The following is a 23,129-nucleotide window of genomic DNA, read 5'->3' as shown; positions in this document are numbered from 1 at the left end:
GCAGTCCACACAGCCCCCCGGCAGGCCGGCAGAGACCCCCGGAAGGCCCGAAATGATGGCGCATCATGATGCGCACACACCGCGCATCATGATGACGTCAGGCCGTCAATCAACTGAACTTCCGATTCCGATGCCGAATTACGATATTGAAAAAATATCGGAAGTCGGTATCGGAATTCCGATACAGCAAGTATCGGCCGATACCCGATACTTGCGGTATCGGAATGCTCAACACTAGTTATGAAGCAATACTGATTGTGAATCAATTTTTCCTGCTGTTGTGCAAATGGAACAGATAACAGGTAGAAATGATCGACAATTAGGAAGATACCCCCTATAAAGGAGTGGTTTTGCAGGTGGGGACCACAGACCATTTCTCTTTCCTTATCCTTTTTGGCTGTTGCTTTGGTCACTTTTGCATTTTGTCATTGCTCTCATCCTTAGAGGTACTGTACAGTAGCATGAGGCAGTGTCCACAAACCACAGAAGTTTCTCAGGTAGTGTAGCTTATCCAGGATGGCACATTAATGAAAGCTGTGGCAAGAAGGGTAGCTGTGACTGTCAGCGTAGTGTCCAGAGGATGGAGGCAGTACCAGAAGACAAGCCAGTACACCAGGAGACGTGGAGGGGGGCGTAGGAGGGCAACAACCCAGCAGCAGGACCGCTACCTTTGTGCAAAGAGGAACAGGAGGAGCACTGCCAGAGCCCTGCAAAATGACCTCCAGCAGGCCACACATGTGCATGTGTCTGCACAAACGGTTAAAAACCGACTCCATGAGGATGGCCTGAGCACCCGACGTCCATAGATGGGGGTTTTGCTCACAGCCCAACACCGTGCAGGACACTTGGCATTTGCCAGAGAACAACAGTTTTGGCAAATTCGCCACTGGCACCCTGTGCTCTTCACAGATGAGAGTAGGCTCACACTCAGCACATGTGACAGACATGACAGAGTCTGGAGACTCCGTGGAGAGCAATCTGCTGCCTGCAACATCCTTCAGCATGACCGGTTTGGCAGTGGGTCAGTAATGGTGTAGGGTGCTTTTCTTTGGAGGGCCGCACAGCCCTCAATGTGCTCGACAGAGATAGCCTGACTGCCATTAGGTACCGACATGAGATCCTCAGACCCCTTGTGAGACAATATGCTGGTGCTGTTGGCCCTAGGTTCCTCCTAATGCAGGACAATGCCAGACCTCATGTGTCTGGAGTGCGTCAGCAGTTCCTGCAAGATGAAGGCATTGAAGCTATGGACTGGCCTGCCCGTTCCCCAGACCTGAATCCGATTGACCACATCTGGGACAGCATGTCTCGCTCCATCCACCAATGTCACATTGCACCTCAGACTGTCCAGGAGTTGACAGATGCTTTAGTCCAGGTCTGGGAGGAGATCCCTCAGGAGAACATCCACAACCTCATCAGGAGCATGCCCATGCATTGTAGGGAGGTCATACTGGCACATGGAGGCCACACACAATACTGAGCATCATTTGACTTGTTTCCACTTTAACTTTGTCTTGTTTTGATGTTCATTTTTCCACTTTCATTTTGGGGGTCTCTCCAAATTCAGGCCTCCACTGGTTAAAAAATTTGATTTCCATTGATGATTTTTGTGTGATTATGTTGACAGCACATTCAATTTTGTACAGAACAAAGTATTCAATGAGAATATTTCATTCATTTAGATCAAGGATGTGTTATCTGAGTGTTCCCTTTACTTTTTTGAGCAGTGTATATTGGTATATTGGGATGTTTTATTTTTTCCCTTGCATGTTGCTGCTGATGATGATTGGTCAGCATCATATAGGGAGAAGTAAATGCCCCAGTGAATAACACAGGCTTGAGTTTAGCAAAAATTAGCTCATGAACTACCAAATACTTTGATTGCTAACAAAGTGGGGAAAATAAGTATTTGATACACTGCCGAATTTGCATGTTTTCCCACCTACAAATAATGGAGAAGTCTGTAATTTTTATCATAGGTACACTTCATTTGCGAGAGGCAGAATTTTAAGAAATATTTCAGAAAATCACATTGTATGATTTTTACATAATTAATTTGCATTTTATTGCATGAAATAAATATTTGATACAATAGAAAAACAGAACTTAATATTTCCTGCAGAAACCTTTTTTTGAAATTACAGAGATTTGATGTTTCCTGTAGTTCTTGACCAAGTTTGCACATACTGCATCAGGGATCCACTCCTCAAAAACAGATATTCTCGAGATCTTTCAGGTTTTGGAGCTTTTGCTGGGAAACATTGAGTTTCAGCTCCCTCCAAAGATTTTCTATTGGGTTCAGGTCTGGAGACTGTGCCACTCCAGGATCTTGAAATGCTTCTTAGGGATCCCCTCATTAGTTGCCCTTGCTGTGTGTAATAGTTATGCTGAAACACTCAGCCATGACCTTCAATGCTCTTACTGAGGGAAGGAGGTTGTTGGCAAAAAACCTTCAATACATGACCCTGTGGGGAGGAGGACCCCCATACAGTGATTGGGCTGGAACCAGGGGGACCGCCATCAGGGTTGTTGAAGAAACCACATCAGGGGGATTACAAAGGGAGACATGCGACTGAAGTTGTCAGGGCAACAGGGGGCGGGGCGAGGGTAAAAGGAGCAGGGGGCGCGCGGAGGTGGCAGTTGAAGGAGAGCCTGACAGGAAGGAGAGAGCCGTGCGGCAGGGAGAGGACTGTGGCAACTGACGGTGTGGAAAAGAGAGACAGGCAGGAGACTGAAAAAGGGAAATTTGAGACTGACCGAAGGTTGACGCGTAAGAGACTCTCCCCGGGAGTTTCCCCCCGCAAAGATTCAGATAAAGTGACGGCCGCTGATTCCCTCCATGGTGTGACAGGACCAGGATCTCAGGCGACCGCTGTGACGACACAGCAATCCGGTACAGTGGCCAGGACACTGCCCCCCTGTCTTCTCCCACAGCTGCGGCCCCGTCATCACCGACCTCAGGGGACGTCACCTCGCTATAGGCGGCCGCAGAGCCCCGTCCCGGTTACTGAGGGGACACTGAGCAGAATTTGTTAACGTTTATGTCTTATTTGAAACTGCGTCATGACCTGGCTGGGGAACGAGCGCCTCTAAACGGACGCCTGGAAGATTGACCCCCTGAACAGCCTCTTCAGGGCCCGTTGTGCCCCACCGACCCCATTTCTTCAGGGCCTGTTGTGCCCCACCATGCCAGCTTCTTCAGGGCCCGTTGTGCCCCACCGACCCCATTTCTTCAGGGCCTGTTGTGCCCCATCGTTCTGGTTACTACAGGGCCCGTTGCGCCCCACCGTCCAGTTTCTTAAGGGCCTGCTGCGCCCCATCGTTCTGGTCTCTTCGGGGCTGGACAAGCACAAGTCCTTCCGGGAAGTCGTGGATTACAAGGCAGCCACATCTGCAACCCCTGAGTGGTCGTGAACTCGAGCGACGCCCGGAAGGCTAAGTGTATTATAGAGAAAATAAGGACCCTTTTTGTTTTTTTAATGTTGTTTTACGAGTCCCTGCGAGGACAAATAAGTGTTTCCCCTTTTGTCTGATTTAAGCAGTTTTAGCCCTTGCGGCTTTAAAACTTATAAAAGTTTATTTCACCCCACATTCAGTCTCGTGTCTCGTCACTGCATCCTGTGAGCCTGCTCGAACCCTACACTTGGCGTAGTCGGCAGGATGCAGTCTCCGAGCGCGGACAGTGGTGGCCCCGAACATGGGGGAGCTGTAAGCTCTGTAAATAATGAGGGTCCCCGTACCAGCATTTCATTGGGGGCCATGTTGAACAACCTGCCTAGATTCTCTGGCTCAAATACTATGCTATGGAGCTGGACAGAGCGGATGAGGGGGCTTTTTCGGATGCACCCAATGACCCCTGACCTGGAAGCTGAAGTGGCACTCATGGCCCTAGACGGGGAGGTGCGGAGGTCAGTGATGTTGAAACCTCCGGGGCACCGCAACACTTTTGAAAAGGTGTTGCAGATAGTGGAACAGGCCCACGGGGATCCCACTAATGTGGGAGAGTTAAGGACCCGACTGTTTAGCCGGATGCAGGCAGAGGGGGAGACGATTACTCAGTATATGAATGTACTCCAAGAGTTGCATACGGCTATTGAAAGAAAAGATGGGGTAGGGGTAGGACCTGTTGACATAACCCTACGTGACCTACTGGTGACTGGACTGCGAGATCCACTGATAAATCAGGCTTTAAGGGAACGGATCAGAATGAATCCCCAAATCGACTTTTCAGAAGTGGGAAGTCAGGCACGGGTTCAGGAGCAAGAGCAGGGGATGGCGGTCCCCGTGGGGAAGGTCCGAGGTGTGGAGGCCTCCTCGAACACAGTTGAGGAACCTCAATGGGTGGAGGAGATGAAGCGTGAATTGAAAAATATAAAGAGCGAGTTGGCTGAAGTAAAGAGAAGAACCGAACCGGAGACTGGACGACCCAGTGCTAATCCCGGTCCCTGGGGGTCACGCTCTCCGCGAGGTGGTCAATCTCTACCGGCCCGGTGTTATGAGTGTGGAGAACCAGGCCACTTCGCCCGAGAGTGTCCGCGGCGTGGGAGATACAAACCCCGGCGGCCATTAAACTAAAGGGCTCCGGGCTGGGGGGACACCGCTCGGAGCCGAAAACCACAACTAGGGGTGGTGGAAGTCCCGAAGATTTGGTAGCAAAGTGTCCTGAAGTTTGGGCAGAAGTAGAGGGCCGGGCCGTCCGGTGTCTGGTGGACACGGGGTCACAAGTAACCACTATGCCCGCAGCGTACTTTCAACAAAACTTTCCGGAGGCAGCAAGCCCTCAGTGGGGGCCCATGATTAGACTAGTAGCCGCCAACCAACTGCCGGTTCCGGTTGCCGGGGTAGTGTGGGTGCAGGTGACGTTGTGCGGTAAACCCCTCGGCCGCAGAGGGGTGGTGCTGACTCAAGGAGAAGCTGATCAACGACACCCCGTCACCCTAGGCATGAATATTTTAAAAGAGTTTGGTAACCTGTTGCTTAATGATCCCACACAAAGGACACTGAAGCAGTGGGGTTCTCGCACGGCTCAGGGACAGGTATTCCAGCAGCTGGTGCGAGGTGCGCGGGTGCATCGGGACTGCCAGGAGGGTGAGGCTCTGGGCAAGGTCATCGCGACAGCGGCACCCCTGCTTGTGCTGCCTCCTGGACAGACAGTGGTGGCCTTGCCAATTCGGGCCCCGATACCTTTGGAAGGCATAGAGGTGCAGGTGGAGCCGTGTCACTCAGAGCACTTACCTCCTGGCATACTGGTGGCCCGTTCCCTCGCTACGGTGCGAAAAGGAACCGCCCTGGTCCGCTGCGTTAACCTTGAAGACCGAGATATCATTCTGAAAGCACTGACTGTACTGGCCAAACTAGTAAAGCCTCTAGAAGAAGTGCTGCCCGCTGCTGCGGTTCAATTACGAGTACACCCCGAGGATCCTGGGGAGGTAACAATATGAACCCTACAGGCCTACGAAGTCTCGACACAAGAGAAGGGCCAAAATATTTTGGAGCAGATGCGGGCCGAGCTTTCTGGACTAACTGCAGCCCAACTTTCACAAGTAAAAGCATTGCTGGGACAGTACCATGAAGTATTTGCTAGTCATGAGGACGACTTTAGGTGTACCACCGCCATCACTCATGAGATCCCCACAGCAGGAGCGGCCCCTATCCGAGAACGATATCGACAGATCCCGCCACAACTCTATCAGGAGGTGAAAACTTTGCTGGCTCAGATGCTACAAAAAGGGGTGATACGGGAAAGTCAAAGCCCTTGGGCGGCCCCCATCGTGTTGGTCCGGAAGAAAGATGGTACACTACGATTCTGTGTGGATTATCGTAAATTGAATGCTTGCACTATTAAAGACTCATACCCACTGCCCCGCATAGAAGAATCTCTGTCTGCATTGGGTAAAGCAACATATTTTTCGACCCTGGACTTGGCCAGTGGGTACTGGCAGGTGCCTATGTCAGAAGAGGACAGAGCTAAGACGGCGTTCATAGTGCCCATGGGACTGTTTGAGTTTAATCGAATGCCATTCGGGCTGGCCAACGCCCCCGGGACATTTCAGCGATTGATGGAGCGATGTCTAGGGGATCTCAATTTTGAGGCCACGTTGATCTACCTGGACGACATCATCATCTATGCCGCCTCCTTCGAGGACCACCTGAAGCGGTTGGGACAGGTACTCAGCCGGCTGCAAAAGTACGGGTTGAAGGTGAAGCCTCAGAAATGTCACCTATTTCGCTCTCAGATTGAGTATCTGGGTCATGTCGTTTCGGCAGAAGGTGTGAGGCCATCCCGGGAGAAGATTGCTGCTATCCAGGAATGGCCTACCCCCGAGACGGTGAAAGACGTGCAGGCTTTTCTGGGGTTAGCTGGATATTACCGTCGTTTTGTAAAGAATTTTGCATGTCGAGCTCGAGCCCTGCATGACCTGCTGAAGGGGGCTCCCGCTGGGGCCAATGGGCGAAAAATCCAGTGGCAACACCCTCAGGAAGAGGCCTTCCGAGATCTCAAGGCTGCACTCTCGGATGCCCCAGTGTTGGCTTATGCGGATTTTTCTCAGCCGTTCATCCTGCACACTGACGGGAGTCTTCACGGGCTAGGAGCTGTGTTGTCACAAGTTCAGGATGGCCGGGAAAGGGTGATCGCATATGGAAGCCGTTCACTCCATGACTCCGAGCGTAACCCTGACAATTACAGCTCTTTTAAGCTCGAGCTCCTCGCAGTGGTGTGGGCTATGACGGAGAGATTCGCAGAGTACCTAGCGGGCTCCGAGGTGGTAGTGCGAACTGACAATAACCCACTGGCTCATTTGGAAAACGCCAAGTTGGGGGCTTTGGAGCAGCGATGGGTGGCCCGAATGGCGAAGTACAATTACAAGATTATTTACTAAAGAGGGGCCAAGAATGTTCATGCAGATGCTCTCTCTAGGATTCGACATACAACTCCTGGACAGAATCGAGACGAAGAATTAGAAGGAGAGGAAATACCGTTCGCTCTTACCGCTGCCGTGCTCACCAATGTTGATGCAAAAGTATCTTCCCCAGAGGCCCACAGGGGCATCCTGGAACAATCTCGTAATAAGTGGATACAACAGCAACAAGAAGATGAAGAAGTTGGACTTCTCCGGACATGGGTCGCCGCTGGTCAATTACCCACTGATACTCAACGACAAGCTTTGACCCAAGACCTGTCGCTGATGCTGCGACAATGGGAGAGACTGATTATCCGAAGGGGATTACTGTACCGTAAGATCACTTCGCAAACAACCTCAACGACTGTTTGGCAGGTGGTTACGCCCGGAGCTCAACTACACGAACTGGCTCGAGAGGCCCACGAAAAAGGGACCCACTTTGGAGTCAAAAAGACTTTGCAATGGTTACAACAGAAAGTTTATCACCCACGCTTGTCGGCTGTTGTGGACGAAGTTTGCCGTACTTGCCGCTTATGTGAATTGGCCAAACCGCCTGCTCAGAGGGCCGCAACACAGACGATTGTGACTTCAGAACCCTTGGAGCTCCTGACGGTGGATTATCTGCACATTGGTCCCGCATTCCAGGGATACGAACACTGCCTCGTCATGGTGGATCATTTCACTAAATTCGCTGTGGTCACCCCTACTCGAGACCAGACCGCGGAGTCAGCCGCCTCCGCAATTTGCAGAAATTTTATACAAGTGTACGGCTGTCCTCAACGCATACATTCCGACCAGGGAGCATGTTTTTTGGGGAAAGTTATGGAGGAACTACATCATCTTTATGGGATTGATAAATCCCGGACCACACCATATCACCCGCAAGGGAATGGGGCTTGTGAGCGATTTAATCGGACATTGATTCAAATGCTACGCACTCTGGAGAGTGAAAAGAAAGCTCGTTGGCCTGAATATGTTTCTGAATTAGTGTGGGTTTATAATAATCGGGTACATCGAGTAACGGGCTATACTCCTTATTTCCTGCTGTTCGGACGAGAGGGTAAAGGGATCACGGAGGTAGAGTTGGACCCCGAAGAGCCTCGGCCCTGGACCGGAGTGTCGTCTTGGGTCCGAAATCATCGCCACAGGTTGCAAACTCTTCACCGAATTGTACATACCAAACTTCAAGACTGGGAACACCCCGGGAAGAATACAACCTCCCCTCTCCATCTCCAAAGCGGGGACCGTGTGCTTGTACTAGATCAACGCCCCCAGAATAAACTGGAGTCATGTTGGGAAGAGAGTCCTTATCGGGTACTACGCCGTATCCATTCAGAAGGACCTGTGTACGAAATACAGCCCGAGCAGGATGAAACACTGCCCACTCGCATTGTGCATCGTAATATGTTACGCCTGTGTATTTCTTCCGACCCGAAGCAACTGGAACCCGTCCCAAAGACATCCGAACCGGAGTCCATATGCTGGGACTCAGACGACGAGGATTTCCCTCCAGTTCCCAAGGGCCCTCCACCCAATAATGAGCCAGTTGACACAATTAACCCACCGGCATCTTGCAGCTCACCGACGTCCACCACCCCAGAAGATTCCACCCCAGTCGAACTTAGACGCTCCGAGCGGACAACAGCCGGCAAACCCCCCGAACGGTATGAACAAGACCAGTTCATATGGCAACAAATATTGACACCTTTACAGACCAATCTCAATAGACTAACACCCTCGCCCGAGGACTGGCGAGCTTACAGGGTGGGGGAATGTGGGGAGGAGGACCCCCATACAGTGATTGGGCTGGAACCAGGGGGACCGCCATCAGGGTTGTTGAAGAAACCACATCAGGGGGATTACAAAGGGAGACATGCGACTGAAGTTGTCAGGGCAACAGGGGGCGGGGCGAGGGTAAAAGGAGCAGGGGGCACACGGAGGTGGCAGTTGAAGGAGAGCCTGACAGGAAGGAGAGAGCCGTGCGGCAGGGAGAGGACTGTGGCAACTGACGGTGTGGAAAAGAGAGACAGGCAGGAGACTGAAAAAGGGAAATTTGAGACTGACCGAAGGTTGACGCGTAAGAGACTCTCCCCGGGAGTTTCCCCCCGCAAAGATTCAGATAAAGTGACGGCCGCTGATTCCCTCCATGGTGTGACAGGACCAGGATCTCAGGCGACCGCTGTGACGACACAGCAATCCGGCACAGTGGCCAGGACACTGCCCCCCTGTCTTCTCCCACAGCTGCGGCCCCGTCATCACCGACCTCAGGGGACGTCACCTCGCTATAGGCGGCCGCAGAGCCCCGTCCCGGTTACTGAGGGGACACTGAGCAGAATTTGTTAACGTTTATGTCTTATTTGAAACTGCGTCATGACCTGGCTGGGGAACGAGCGCCTCTAAACGGACGCCTGGAAGATTGACCCCCTGAACAGCCTCTTCAGGGCCCGTTGTGCCCCACCGACCCAATTTCTTCAGGGCCTGTTGTGCCCCACCGTACCAGCTTCTTCAGGGCCCGTTGTGCCCCACCGACCCCATTTCTTCAGGGCCTGTTGTGCCCCATCGTTCCGGTTACTACAGGGCCCGTTGCGCCCCACCGTCCAGTTTCTTAAGGGCCTGCTGCGCCCCATCGTTCTGGTCTCTTCGGGGCTGGACAAGCAAAAGTCCTTCCGGGAAGTCGTGGATTACAAGGCAGCCACATCTGCAACCCCTGAGTGGTCGTGAACTCGAGCGACGCCCGGAAGGCTAAGTGTATTATAGAGAAAATAAGGACCCTTTTTGTTTTTTTAATGTTGTTTTACGAGTCCCTGCGAGGACAAATAAGTGTTTCCCCTTTTGTCTGATTTAAGCAGTTTTAGCCCTTGCGGCTTTAAAACTTATGAAAGTTTATTTCACCCCACAATCAGTCTCGTGTCTCGTCACTGCATCCTGTGAGCCTGCTCGAACCCTACAACCCCATCAATGCTCCCTTCAATACGGTGCAGTCATCTTGTTCCCTTTTGCAGAAAAGCACCCCCAAAGTATGATATTTCCCCCATCATGCTAGATGATTGGCGTAGAGTTCTTGTTGGCGTGAGCAGGAAGGTGTAGTGTGTTACTAATGGTAATGATTGAGACTGGTCCAAACTCTCTTCAGGTCATTGACCAGGTCCTCCCATGTAGTTCTGGGCTGATTCCTGAACTTTCTCAGAATCATTTGTGCCCCACAAGGCGAGATCCCCAGTCTGAGGAAGATTGACAGTCATCTTATGCTTCTTCCATTTTATAATATTTGTGCCAACAGTTGTTAACTTCTCACCAAACTGCTTGCCTATTGTACTTTAGTCAATCCCAGTCTTGGGCAGGTCTACAATTTTGTCCCTGGTGTCCTTAGACAGCTCTATGGTATTGGCCATAATGGAGAAGTTGGAGTGTGATTGATTGAGTGTGTGGACAGGTGTCTTTTATACAGGTAATGAGCTTAAACAGGTGCAATTAATACAGATATTGAGTGGAGAGTAGGAGGGCTTCTTAAAGAAAAACTAACAGATCTGTGAGAGCCAGAATTCTTTCTGGTTGATAGGTGATCAAATATTTATTTCATGGAATAAAAAGCAATTTAGTTATTTAAAAATCATACAATGTCATTTTCTGGTTTTTATTTTTAGATTCTGTCTCTCACAATTGAAGTGTACCTATGATAAAAATTTCAGACTTCTCCATTGTTTGTAGGTGGAAAAACTTGCAAAATCGGCAGTGTATCAAATATGTATTTTCTCCGTTGTATCTCTACAATGGAGGTGACATAAAAAAAAAATTAAATTAAATAAAAGGTAATCTTTAAATATCATGCAGAATCCCACCAAGGACAACATCTGCAAGGAGTTTGTATGTTCTCGTGGGTTTCCTCCGGGTACTCCGGTTTCCTCTTGCATTCCAAGGACACACTGATAGGGAATCTAGATTGTGAGCCCCAATGGGGACCATGTCAATAATGTCTGTAAAGTGCTGTAGAATTAATGGCGCTATATAAGTGAGTTAAGTAAATTAATAAATTAATTAATTCTATTTAGGTTCTTGATCACCCACGGCAAATTATTTTCTCTGTTCTTATCATTTATCTAAAAACTCTGGTCAGACTTCAATCACCCCTTAGGGCCCCGTCACACATAGTGACTCACCAGCGATCCCGACAATGATATGAACTTGTCAGGATCGCTGGTGTGTCGCTACATGATCGCTGGTGAGCTGCCAAAGAGGCAGATCTCAGCAGTGATCAGCACCAGCCGCGCGCATCGCTGTGTACCTTAGATGCCAGTGCTTAGAAACCCGCTGTTTACCTTGGTTACCAGCTCCCAGCGCCAGCATGCTGGTGTCTAAGGTACACAGCGGGTTACTAAGCGCCGGGCGGCGCTTAGAAACCCGCTGTTTACCTTTGATACGAGCTGGGAGCCACACGCAGCAAGGCGTGCTGGCCAGTGGGAGACCAACGATCAAAAAAAAGTCCAGGGCTTTTGAGCACGATCAGCGATACCCGGCAGAGGGGCCAGTCACTGATACATGTCACACACAGCGATATCGCTGGTGAGATCGCTGTTGCATCACAAAACTTGTGACTCAGCAGCGTTCTTGCTAGCGATCTCGCTGTGTGTGATGGGGGGCTTTAGACATGCACTGGTTATCTGAGTATGACTTGGGGTTAAATGTGTTTACTATGGTCTACCAACATCTATTGTACTTCTGCGACCTACACTGTAGAGTAATAATGTTCAAATGTAATAAAAAAAAGTTACATCAAATTAATTAGTCTCCATCTGATAGATAAATTGCTGCACAATACCTGGCTTTTGCCAAATTGACTGCATTGGTTGGATTGCATTCTTAAACCCCCGTTACACATAGCGATATCGCTAGCAATATCGCTGTAACGTCACCGATTTTGTGACATAGCAAAGATATTGCTAGCGATATCACTATGTCTGATACTTACCTCCGACCGACTCCCCCGCTGATTATCGCTGGTCGCGTAAGAAGGTCCTGGATCATTTCTCGTCAGGCGCTTCCGGCTGGGCTTCCTGTGGCGCCAACGAGCGACGCGTGGGCGCGGGCGGGAGGACATCAGGATCGCCGCATCTGACAGGTAAGTAGCGACCCCGGACCCCTGCTGTGTCGCTGGTGAGATCTGCCTGTGTGGCAGCTCACTAGCGATCACTTAGCGATGCACCAGCGATCCATATCGTTGTCGGGATCGCTGGTGCATCGCTAAGTGTAACGGTACCCTTATTTTTATACCTTCACATTTATAACCTCTGTAACTGTAGTGAACACTTTAATTTGCTTCAGCTATTAATTCTATTAGTGATGGGAAGACATGGGCATTGCTCAATAGTAAATGGTCACAGCTCATTAAACATGCTTCCTTTTCTTGTGCTTTTATGTCAAAGCAAAGTCAGTTCTCTGTCACTATGGAGATGTTTGTGTATCTTGTATTTCACTCATTCTGAGCAATTTGCAGTTCAGTTTCTAGGAAGCACAGAGCAATATAATTGACTCAGTGTAAGAGTTGCTGTCATCCAAGTGCTACAATGAAAAATCTTATTAGCCTTCCCTATAAAATGATTCCAAGCAGTAAGTCATCTCTGACCTTCGGAACTTTCACTGCGAAATGACTATGTTAAAACAGTTCAGCCAGATAGATAATTAATGTTCTGCACATACACTCAGATTTTGCAATTGATTAGTATATAAGATATGTAATTTTATTAGAAGCGGACATGAGTCAGTAGCAGCACCTGATAAGACTAAACAACTTGCTTTATTTTAAAAAGATGGATGCATATCTTGATGAATCATTGATGAATCATGTACTAATTAATTACAATTGCAAATGACTTTCATTTGAATAATGATACATGTGTGCACTAGACAATAGTTAGGGTGATTTGATACATTAAGTATAATCTCATTAACATCATGGAGCCATCTTTGCCATTTGGCCTTAGCTCAAATAATATGCTAATGAAAGTAAAGCAGAATAAAGGAAAAATATACAGAAAGAAAAGTTCATTTTTCAGATGGTTGAAGCTAGATATCTGTGTTATGTTTTAATAATACACAGATAGATGAAAATATGATTTTATTAGGGAAATGTTATCAAGACTAATATTTCAGACACCAGGTTCGGAAACAAAGCCTACTGAAATAAGGTGCACCAAATGCAGGAAGCACAAGTCTTTGAATTAATTTTGGTCATTTCTTGGGCTCTCTATGCACCAGAAAATGAAATCTATACTATACATGAGCCAATGCTTATTTTAAAAGCAATGTATACCAGTTTCCTGATGTAGAATAAAAACTGGTGTAGAAGGCAGGATTCATTTTTCCTTCTTACCCATTTTGAGTAACATTAAATGGTAAAATATATACAATTACCAGCATAAAACATTAGCAGCCTTCAATACTTTAGTATGACTTTTGTTTTTTGGGTAAAAAATATCTTTGTTTAGAAATTACATAATATATTGCTTCAGAGCTCCAAATCCACTGACAGTCATAGAGTCAAATACAAAAATTCTGTTTGGCTACAGCCATCACTAGTGGGAGCTTGTGGGCATAATGAAAAAATAGCAGTTCCTAACCCCTTACTGCCAGCTGACGGAATAGTACATCAGCTGGCAGTATCCCCTACCTTGAGGTGGGCTCTGGCAGTGAGTCCACCTCAAAGCCACGACATGTCAGCTGTTTTCAACAGCTGACATGTGCCCGCAATAGGCACGAGTAGAATCGCCATCCGCCCGCGCCTATTAACTAGCTAACAGCGGCATTTAACAAGTGCTTCTGGCCACCGGTCCAGAAATATGTGCATCGCTGACACCCATCACGTGAAAAACATCAGCTTGGCGCGCAAAAAATAAGCCCTCACCCAACCTGAGATCACGAAAAGTGGAGACTAGAGTTGAGCGAAACGGGTCGAAAAAATTCAAAAGTCGCCGACTTTTGGCAAAGTCGGGTTTCATGAAACGAAACCCGACCCTAGGATGAGGTCGGCCACGAGGTCGGCGACTTACGCGCCAAAGTCGCGTTTCAAAAGTTTGTTTTGCGCTCTTTTTCAGCCAGTCAGGATCCACGGACACTGTGGGCAACGTGATGACATAGGCACGGGTCACCACCATCATTCAGAAGGGCATGCAAGTGATTGGCTTGCTTTGGTGGGCGTCACAGGGGGTATAAAAGGGCGTGCACGCCGACCACCATCTTACTTCTGCCGATCTTAGTATAGGGAGAGGTTGCTGCTGATTCTGTAGGGAGAGCGTTAGGCAGGGAAGAAGACATAAAAACTGCTTCTGCTGCTAGCGATTTGGCCTGCACAACACACAAGTCACTGTATGTGCAGTGCAAGGGGAGGCTATATTGTGGTGTATCAGTGGTGTTGGTTGTTGGGCTGCCTTTTAAGGCTTCCTGACACGCTGGCATTGCTGTTTACCCACTGCTCCGCAAACTGCTTTTTTAAAAGCAATCCAATCTCCCTTATCCTCTCGTCACTTTGGTCACAGGCAGCTGTGCCATCGAGCGTGTCACATAGCGCTCAGATATCAGTGGGCCGCACACAATCCACAAGTGTCCAGTGTCCAAAAGTGTACGCAGAGATTCAAAATCTCCATTATCCTCTCGTCACTTTGGTCACAGGCAGCTGTGTCATCGAGCGTGTCACATAGCGCTCAGATATCAGTGGGCCGCACACAATCCACAAGTGTCCAGTGTCCAAAAGTGTACGCAGAGATTCAAAATCTCCATTATCCTCTCGTCACTTTGGTCACAGGCAGCTGTGCCATCGAGCGTGTCACATAGCGCTCAGATATCAGTGGGCCGCACACAATCCACAAGTGTCCAGTGTCCAAAAGTGTACGCAGAGATTCAAAATCTCCATTATCCTCTCGTCACTTTGGTCACAGGCAGCTGTGCCATCGAGCGTGTCACATAGCGCTCAGATATCAGTGGGCCGCACACAATCCACAAGTGTCCAGTGTCCAAAAGTGTACGCAGAGATTCAAAATCTCCATTATCCTCTCGTCACTTTGGTCACAGGCAGCTGTGCCATCGAGCGTGTCACATAGCGCTCAGATATCAGTGGGCCGCACACAATCCACAAGTGTCCACTGTCCACAAGTGTACGCAGAGATTCAAAATCTCCATTATCCTCTCGTCACTTTGGTCACAGGCAGCTGTGCCATCGAGCGTGTCACATAGCGCTCAGATATCAGTGGGCCGCACACAATCCACAAGTGTCCAGTGTCCAAAAGTGTACGCAGAGATTCAAAATCTCCATTATCCTCTCGTCACTTTGGTCACAGGCAGCTGTGCCATCGAGCGTGTCACATAGCGCTCAGATATCAGTGGGCCGCACACAATCCACAAGTGTCCACTGTCCACAAGTGTACGCAGAGATTCAAAATTTCCATTATCCTCTCGTCACTTTGGTCACAGGCAGCTGTGCCATCGAGCGTGTCACATAGCTGTAGTGTCGGTGGTGGGGTGCCGAGCTGGGGGGTGATAGGGGGTGGTCCCACTTCTTACCGCGCAGAGATGATAACAGAGACACGATGAGGCAGATTCTGGGTGCAACAGGTCCAAGTTTATTGTTCACCGTCCGACTGACGGTCCTCGCGGTACACCGCGATATCTCTCTCTCTGCCCTCCGTGTCCAGGGCCACTTTAACACCGTACGTTACGCTAGGGACGTATTTATACGTACCGTCCCGTCTCACACTGTGACAATCCTGACAGCTCAGTTACTGTGGCCGCCTTAGGCCCGTACACCATCAGCACTTTACTGGCCAGTTTCGTCGTTACACATACGGTGTCCTCCACCCAGAGCCTTGTCTCTGCTGCGGTCCTTTCCTGTCAGGACCACCCCCCTGACGTTTCCTCTTCTCAGTCCCCTTGGTCGAATTCTCCTCAGGGCACACAGACTGGCGTAGTCCTCCTGTCACCTGAGCTCCCCCTGGGGACTGGAACCTTCTGGAACCCTCCCTCAGTATTTATAACTCTCCCGGTTCCTTGAAACTGTCACTCTAACTGTCACCACGCCCCCCATGACCAACGGTTTCTAAAGCCCTAAGCTGCTGTAAAGTCCTTTGCTCACACTCCACCCTGCCATCTAATGGTCATCCCAAGGTACTGCACGTCCACTACACTTTCCTAGTTGTTTCCCCACTGTAATCACTGACTCCTACCTACACTGTGCAAACCTATCTTTCTTCACTCTGACTAGTCCGTCCGTCCGTCAGGTCACCTTCCCTACACTCTCCCTTCCTTTGTCCATTGTCGTCCTCGACAATCGTCATCCCTGCCTTCGTCGTTCTGAATCTACACCTACATTCTGTTGTCGGACCAGAAGTTGAGCCAAACCCACTATCTGCGGGGGCCGAACCATACTGGGAGCACTATGCTCTGAGCAGCCTACTGCTACTCACCAGCGCGCACGCCACATGACAACGTCTTTCAAATTGGGCAAGGTACACCCGTATTCTCTCTACGGCGTGTATCTTTCCCCTACTCTCCCCTACTGTTACCTTTCACTATCCGGTACGCCATGATCGAGGCCACTCACCTACCAGATCATTGCCGGCGCCCGCCTTTCCTTCTTCAGGGGTGTCCGTGGTGTTGGGGACCTGACCTAGGACGGCTGTCTTTCTCACGTCTTCCCACTCATTTTCCTTCTTTCAATTACATGTCATGGTCGGCGTCCCGGTCTCCCAGACCTCAACTCTTAGATCCCTACCGGATCTCACACTTTCCTTTGGTCCCGCAGACCTTCCCTTAACCCGGACCTGTTGCATTTTACTTTGGCATATCATACAATAAACAACTTTATAATAGCACAAGTACCCATTTTTATATTATTTTTTTTTTTCATTTTCTTTTGCTTTAAAACTCAACGTTCAACAATAAACATCGCCAGTACTCCTTTTCCCTCCCCCTTCCTTGGACATGAACACTCCCTCTTGTCTTCGCATCCCCGTTCTGTCAAGTTTCCAAATCAGTAAGTAACATCCTGTAAGAGGAACATTCTAAAAAAAAACAGAAAACATTTTTTTTTTTTAAACTGGAACTGTTCTGTCAGACTCTGACAGTCCAGGCCATCTCCTGATGGCCGGTAGCAAGGGGCCCACAGCCGTGGAACTCCTGGGGTGAAGGGAGTGTCCAATACAGTCCTCTTTACGGGGGTTCGCGTTCCTCAGGTACCGCCAGTACCGCCACCGCATAATACCCGCGGGGGCAGTATTCTTTATAATAAGAGACAAAGTCCCCTATTTCCAGGGCACGGCCGTGGCGTATGGAGGCTACGTTCACGTATACCTTCTGGCCAGTCTGATCACGTATGAAACCATACCCCCGGTCCACATTGGTGTACACCAGCCGCCCCCGGGATCTTTCCACCGCCATGCCAGCCTCCCCTTTTGAATGAAGCAGGCTCCATACCTCCTGCTCTCGAACCTTCTTTTGTTTTACCACCTCCGCAACCCAAACGGAGGGTACCGCGCCAGTCCCAAAGTCCAGTGGGCGGGACCTTGCCGAGAAAGGGCGTGGGGTAGAGGCGGCCGATGATATCTGTGGCCCAGCAGCCGCTGGGGCCGGGTAGCAAATGGGGACAACCGGGTCCTCGGGGGCTGGAATCACAGGGCCCGCTAAGTCGGTCGCAGCCGACTCCAGCAGCGGCATAAACGCGGCCTCAGGACAGGCCGCATCCACTACTTCCAACGGAGTCGGAGTAACGGCCGATTTCAACAATGCAGCTGCTATTAGCAGGGAAAGCGCAGCAGCATCTTCTTTGGGTGAGCTCTGCACTGGTGACTCCGGGCGGGGTAGTTCGGGGACATGAGCGGGGACCTCTCTCAGCTCTGCATACACCACGGGGCCCGTGGTAACTAGGCCTTCCGGTGCGCAGGGGGCCGCGTGCTGCAGCAGAATGGTGGGGGCCGCTTGCGGAGGCACTGGTAGGGCCGGGGGTACTCTCACCTTCCCCGGCGCTGCGGCCTCCGTTCCATCATCACGCAGTTTCCCCCGCAGCCTCCGTTCCTTGCTCCACTGTCCTGCGGGCCTTCCCTCCGGACTCGGGGGCTCCGCTGAGAAGTCCTCTGCTGGTATTGGTGGCAGCCGTTCTCGCTGACTCCCCTCAGGCTCCGCTCCCCGGCTCAGCATCTCGCTGCCTGCCCGTAAATCTGAAGATGACTTCTGGTGCAGCTCCATCTCTCGCCGCCATTGCCACTCTAGGCGGCCGATGCCCCGACACCCGCAGCATCTCATACCGTCCGTTGGGCAGCACTCGAATGGCGTCAGACAGCCACAGCCAAGTTTTTCTTCTGTGCCACTCCTCCTGCTGGGTGGGGCGTTGGCAGACCTTTCCATCCATCTGCCAGGGTCCAATATATGGAAACGTCGGTCTCCGGGCATATATTGCTTCCTTTTGGGGTACGTTGGAGGGGGTCCCAGTCCATTCTGAACAACTGCAAACACCCGGACCTCTCCTCTGCACTGAAGTAATACCGCCATCTTGGGCAGAATCAGCTACTGCCTTGGATCCTCTGCAAGCAACACAGATCCGACACAGCGTCCCAATTTGTAATCCACAGGTCAGTAATTGGTAGTCCACAGGTGTTTATAATCCGAAATAGAGCAGTCCAAGTTTTCCTCAGTCCTTCAGTTGCAGGCCTGCCGCAGAAGATAGCGTATTAGCGGCGTCTATCCTGCCGACTACGCCAAATGTAGTGTCGGTGGTGGGGTGCCGAGCTGGGGGGTGATAGGGGGTGGTCCCACTTCTTACCGCGCAGAGATGATAACAGAGACACGATGAGGCAGATTCTGGGTGCAACAGGTCCAAGTTTATTGTTCACCGTCCGACTGACGGTCCTCGCGGTACACCGCGATATCTCTCTCTCTGCCCTCCGTGTCCAGGGCCGCTTCAACACCGTACGTTACGCTAGGGACGTATTTATACGTACCGTCCCGTCTCACACTGTGACAATCCTGACAGCTCAGTTACTGTGGCCGCCTTAGGCCCGTACACCATCAGCACTTTACTGGCCAGTTTCGTCGTTACACATACGGTGTCCTCCACCCAGAGCCTTGTCTCTGCTGCGGTCCTTTCCTGTCAGGACCACCCCCCTGACGTTTCCTCTCCTCAGTCCCCTTGGTCGAATTCTCCTCAGGGCACACAGACTGGCGTAGTCCTCCTGTCACCTGAGCTCCCCCTGGGGACTGGAACCTTCTGGAACCCTCCCTCAGTATTTATAACTCTCCCGGTTCCTTGAAACTGTCACTCTGTCACCACGCCCCCCCATGACCAACGGTTTCTAAAGCCCTAAGCTGCTGTAAAGTCCTTTGCTCACACTCCACCCTGCCATCTAATGGTCATCCCAAGGTACTGCACGTCCACTACACTTTCCTAGTTGTTTCCCCACTGTAATCACTGACTCCTACCTACACTGTGCAAACCTATCTTTCTTCACTCTGACTAGTCCGTCCGTCCGTCAGGTCACCTTCCCTACATAGCGCTCAGATATCAGTGGGCCGCACACAATCCACAAGTGTCCACTGTCCACAAGTGTACGCAGAGATTCAAAATCTCCATTATCCTCTCGTCACTTTGGTCACAGGCAGCTGTGCCATCGAGCGTGTCACATAGCGCTCAGATATCAGTGGGCCGCACACAATCCACAAGTGTCCAGTGTCCAAAAGTGTACGCAGAGATTCAAAATCTCCATTATCCTCTCGTCACTTTGGTCACAGGCAGCTGTGCCATCGAGCGTGTCACATAGCGCTCAGATATCAGTGGGCCGCACACAATCCACAAGTGTCCAGTGTCCAAAAGTGTACACAGAGATTCAAAATCTCCATTATCCTCTCGTCACTTTGGTCACAGGCAGCTGTGCCATCGAGCGTGTCACATAGCGCTCAGATATCAGTGGGCCGCACACAATCCACAAGTGTCCACTGTCCACAAGTGTATGCAGAGATTCAAAATCTCCATTATCCTCTCGTCACTTTGGTCACAGGCAGCTGTGCCATCGAGCGTGTCACATAGCGCTCAGATATCAGTGGGCCGCACACAATCCACAAGTGTCCACTGTCCACAAGTGTGTGCAGAAATTCTAAAACTCCCCTGTCCTATAGACACCTTGTACCTTGTTTTACATTACTATATAGTTTGTTGGATTTTGTCTACATTTCTACCAAAAATGAGGAAGGCTGGTGGAAGAGGCCGTGGAATTGGGTGGGGGTTGGCAGCTGGTAATGATGGTGTTGGTGGTGGATCTGATGGTAGTGGCAAGAGCAAAATAGGACCGAATGCAGGAGGTGCTGACCCTGCGTCATCGTCTGGCTACATAAGGACTCGAACGCTTAGTTTTCTAGGAGTTGGCAAACCGCTTTTAAAGGCAGAGCATCAGGAAAAAGTTTTGTCTTACATTGCTGACTCAGCCTCCAGCTCTATCGCCTCCTCTTCTTCAGTTGTAAAAAGTAAAAGCACTGAGTCGTCATTGGAGGCTCATGTTCATGAACCACACCTTTCCTTGTGTCCTTCACCCCAACCAAGATTGAAGGATGACGCAGGCCATACTACTGATTACTCCATGGAGCTGTTTTCACATACGATGCCTGGATTATCAAGTCAAATGGTGAATTACCCAGGCCAAGATGAATCTGACATGGAGTGCACTGATGCACAGCCGCTGATGGATGATTCTGCTGGTACATTCACTCAGAGCACTACCTTGTCCTCGCAGTGTACAGAGCCAGATTTTGACCCTGATGAGACTTAGGTGCCCCTTCCCGCACACTATACCACCATACACGGTGACACAGAGAAAGGTGCACACGACATAGAAGAGGAGGTGATGGATGACCCAGTTGTTGACCCAGATTGGCATCCATTGGGGGAAGAGGGTGCTGCTTCCAATAGCTCAGATGAGGAGCATCCACAGCAGACATCGACATCGCAACAGCTGTTATCTGGCAGGCCCGGAGCACTCCAAAGACAGGTTCCAAAAATCAAAAGAGTTGCTGGACAGCTTGTCCAGAGGGTCAAAAGATCACAGCGTGCTAGGCCGCAAAATGTCTGCCAAAGCAGGAAGAGTGCAGTGTGGCAGTTTTTTGAACAAAATCCTCATGATCAGGCCAAGGTTATCTGTAAGAAGTGCGCAAAGACCTTTAGCCGAGGGAAAAATCTGAAAAATTTGAATACCAGTTGCATGCTTAGACATTTAACCAGCATGCACTTGCAAGTGTGGACACAACACCAAACCTCAAGTGCCACATGTGCAACTGATCACAACGAAGGTAGTCAGCAATGCTACATTGTTTCCCCCACTGTAAGCCCACCGGTTAGCACAGCAGCAAATGTTGAGGTGTCGTTGCAAGGCCACAGCAGTCAGGGAATCCCACTGTTATATCAACGAAAGACTGATTCTAGGCCATCAGAAAGAACACCAACTCCATCACCATCATCAACCCTCTCTCAGTCCGCCCTGTCCACCGCTACTTCCACCATATGCAGCTCTCAAGTCCAGCTCACCCTCCCAGACACTATGAGTAGGTCAAGAAAGTACTCAGTCTCTTATCCGCGTACACTGGGTTTGAACGCCCACATTGCCAAACTAATCTCGTTTGAGATGATGCCCTTTCGGTTGGTGGAAAGCACAGCTTTCCGCGAACTCATGGCCTATGCAGTACCACGCTATGACCTACCCAGTCGCCACTTCTTCTCTCGCAAAGCCATCCCAGCCCTCCACCATCATGTGAAAGACCGCATTGTCCATGCACTCAAGCAGTCAGTGAGCGGAAAGGTGCACCTCACAACTGATGCATGGTCCAGTCGGCATGGCCAGGGCCGTTACGTGTCCATCACTGTGCACTGGGTTAATGTGGTGGATGCAGGGTCCACAGGGGACAGCGGTGGTGGGACAGTGCTGCCTAGCCCACGGTATAGGAAACAGTTGGCTGTAGGCGTTCGACCCTCCTCCTCCTCCTCCTCCAGAAGCGACAGCTCGTCCACAGAGCGCAGTCGTACGAGCACTCCATCTGCAGCTGCCACTGTTGCACACGATGTGTCCCCCTATCGAGCAGCTAGTGGAAAGCGTCAGCAGGCTGTGTTGCAGATGATGTGTTTGGGCGACAGACACACCGCCGAGGTGCTGGCCGAGTACTTGAAGCGACAAACTGAGTCATGGCTGGGCAGTGTACATCTTGAGGCAGGCAAGGTAGTTAGTGATAACGGCCGTAATTTTGTGGCAGCCATAGCCCTTTCAAAACTCAGCCACATACCTTGCTTGGCTCACACCTTGAACCTGGTGGTGCAGTGATTCCTCAAAAATTATCCGGAGTTAACAGCCCTGCTCCAGAAGGTGCGAAGATTGTGCGCGCACATCCGCCAGTCGCCTGTACACTCCGTTCGTATGCAGAAGCTGCAGCGATTGCTCCACCTTCCCAACCACCGCCTCATTATCGACATTGCAACAAGGTGGAACTCCACCCTGCACATGGTGGAGCGGCTGTGCGAGCAGAGGCAGGCCATAATGCATTTGTGGGAGGATACACGGCCAGGCACTTTGAGAGCAGACATGGAGTTGACAGGCGTGCAGTGGTCGAAGCTGAAAGACCTTTGTAAAGTCCTTCAGTGTTTTGAGGAATGCACACGGCTGGTAAGCGCAGACGACGCCATCCTAAGCATGAGCATCCCACTTATGCGTCTGCTCATGCAAACTTTGACGCACCTTAAGGAGCAGGCGTCTGCAGCCAATGTTGATGAGGAGGAAGAGGAGGAGGGAATCCTTGATGACATTCAGCCATTGTCTGCTCAGGGACCTCTCCTGGACGAGGTGGAGGAAGAAGAGGAGGAGGAGGATGATGGGGATGATTACTTAGGGGAGGAGGATGCATCTCGTGGGGCAAGTGAAAATGTTGGCGTGGCAAGGTCTGGTACAGGGTTTGTGCGTGACTGGAGGGATGTGGATTTGCCAGAAAGTGCTCCTCCACCCAGCACTCGCAGTGCATCATTGACACCGGGAACATTGGCCCACATGTCAGATTATGCCTTGCGGATCCTAAAAAGGGACCCCCGCATTGCCAAAATGATGAACGATGACGACTACTGGTTGGCCAGCATCCTGGATCCACGCTATAAAGGCAAATTACAAAACATCATGCCACAGGAGAACCTTGACCTAATATTGGCTAATAAACAAGCAACTCTAG

This window comes from Dendrobates tinctorius, unplaced genomic scaffold (genome assembly GCF_039654945.1).
Source record: "Dendrobates tinctorius isolate UK_male_01 unplaced genomic scaffold, ASM3965494v1 ptg000003l, whole genome shotgun sequence".
NCBI classification, from domain to species: Eukaryota; Metazoa; Chordata; class Amphibia; order Anura; family Dendrobatidae; genus Dendrobates; species Dendrobates tinctorius.
Note: the sequence above shows the minus strand (reverse complement) of the source record.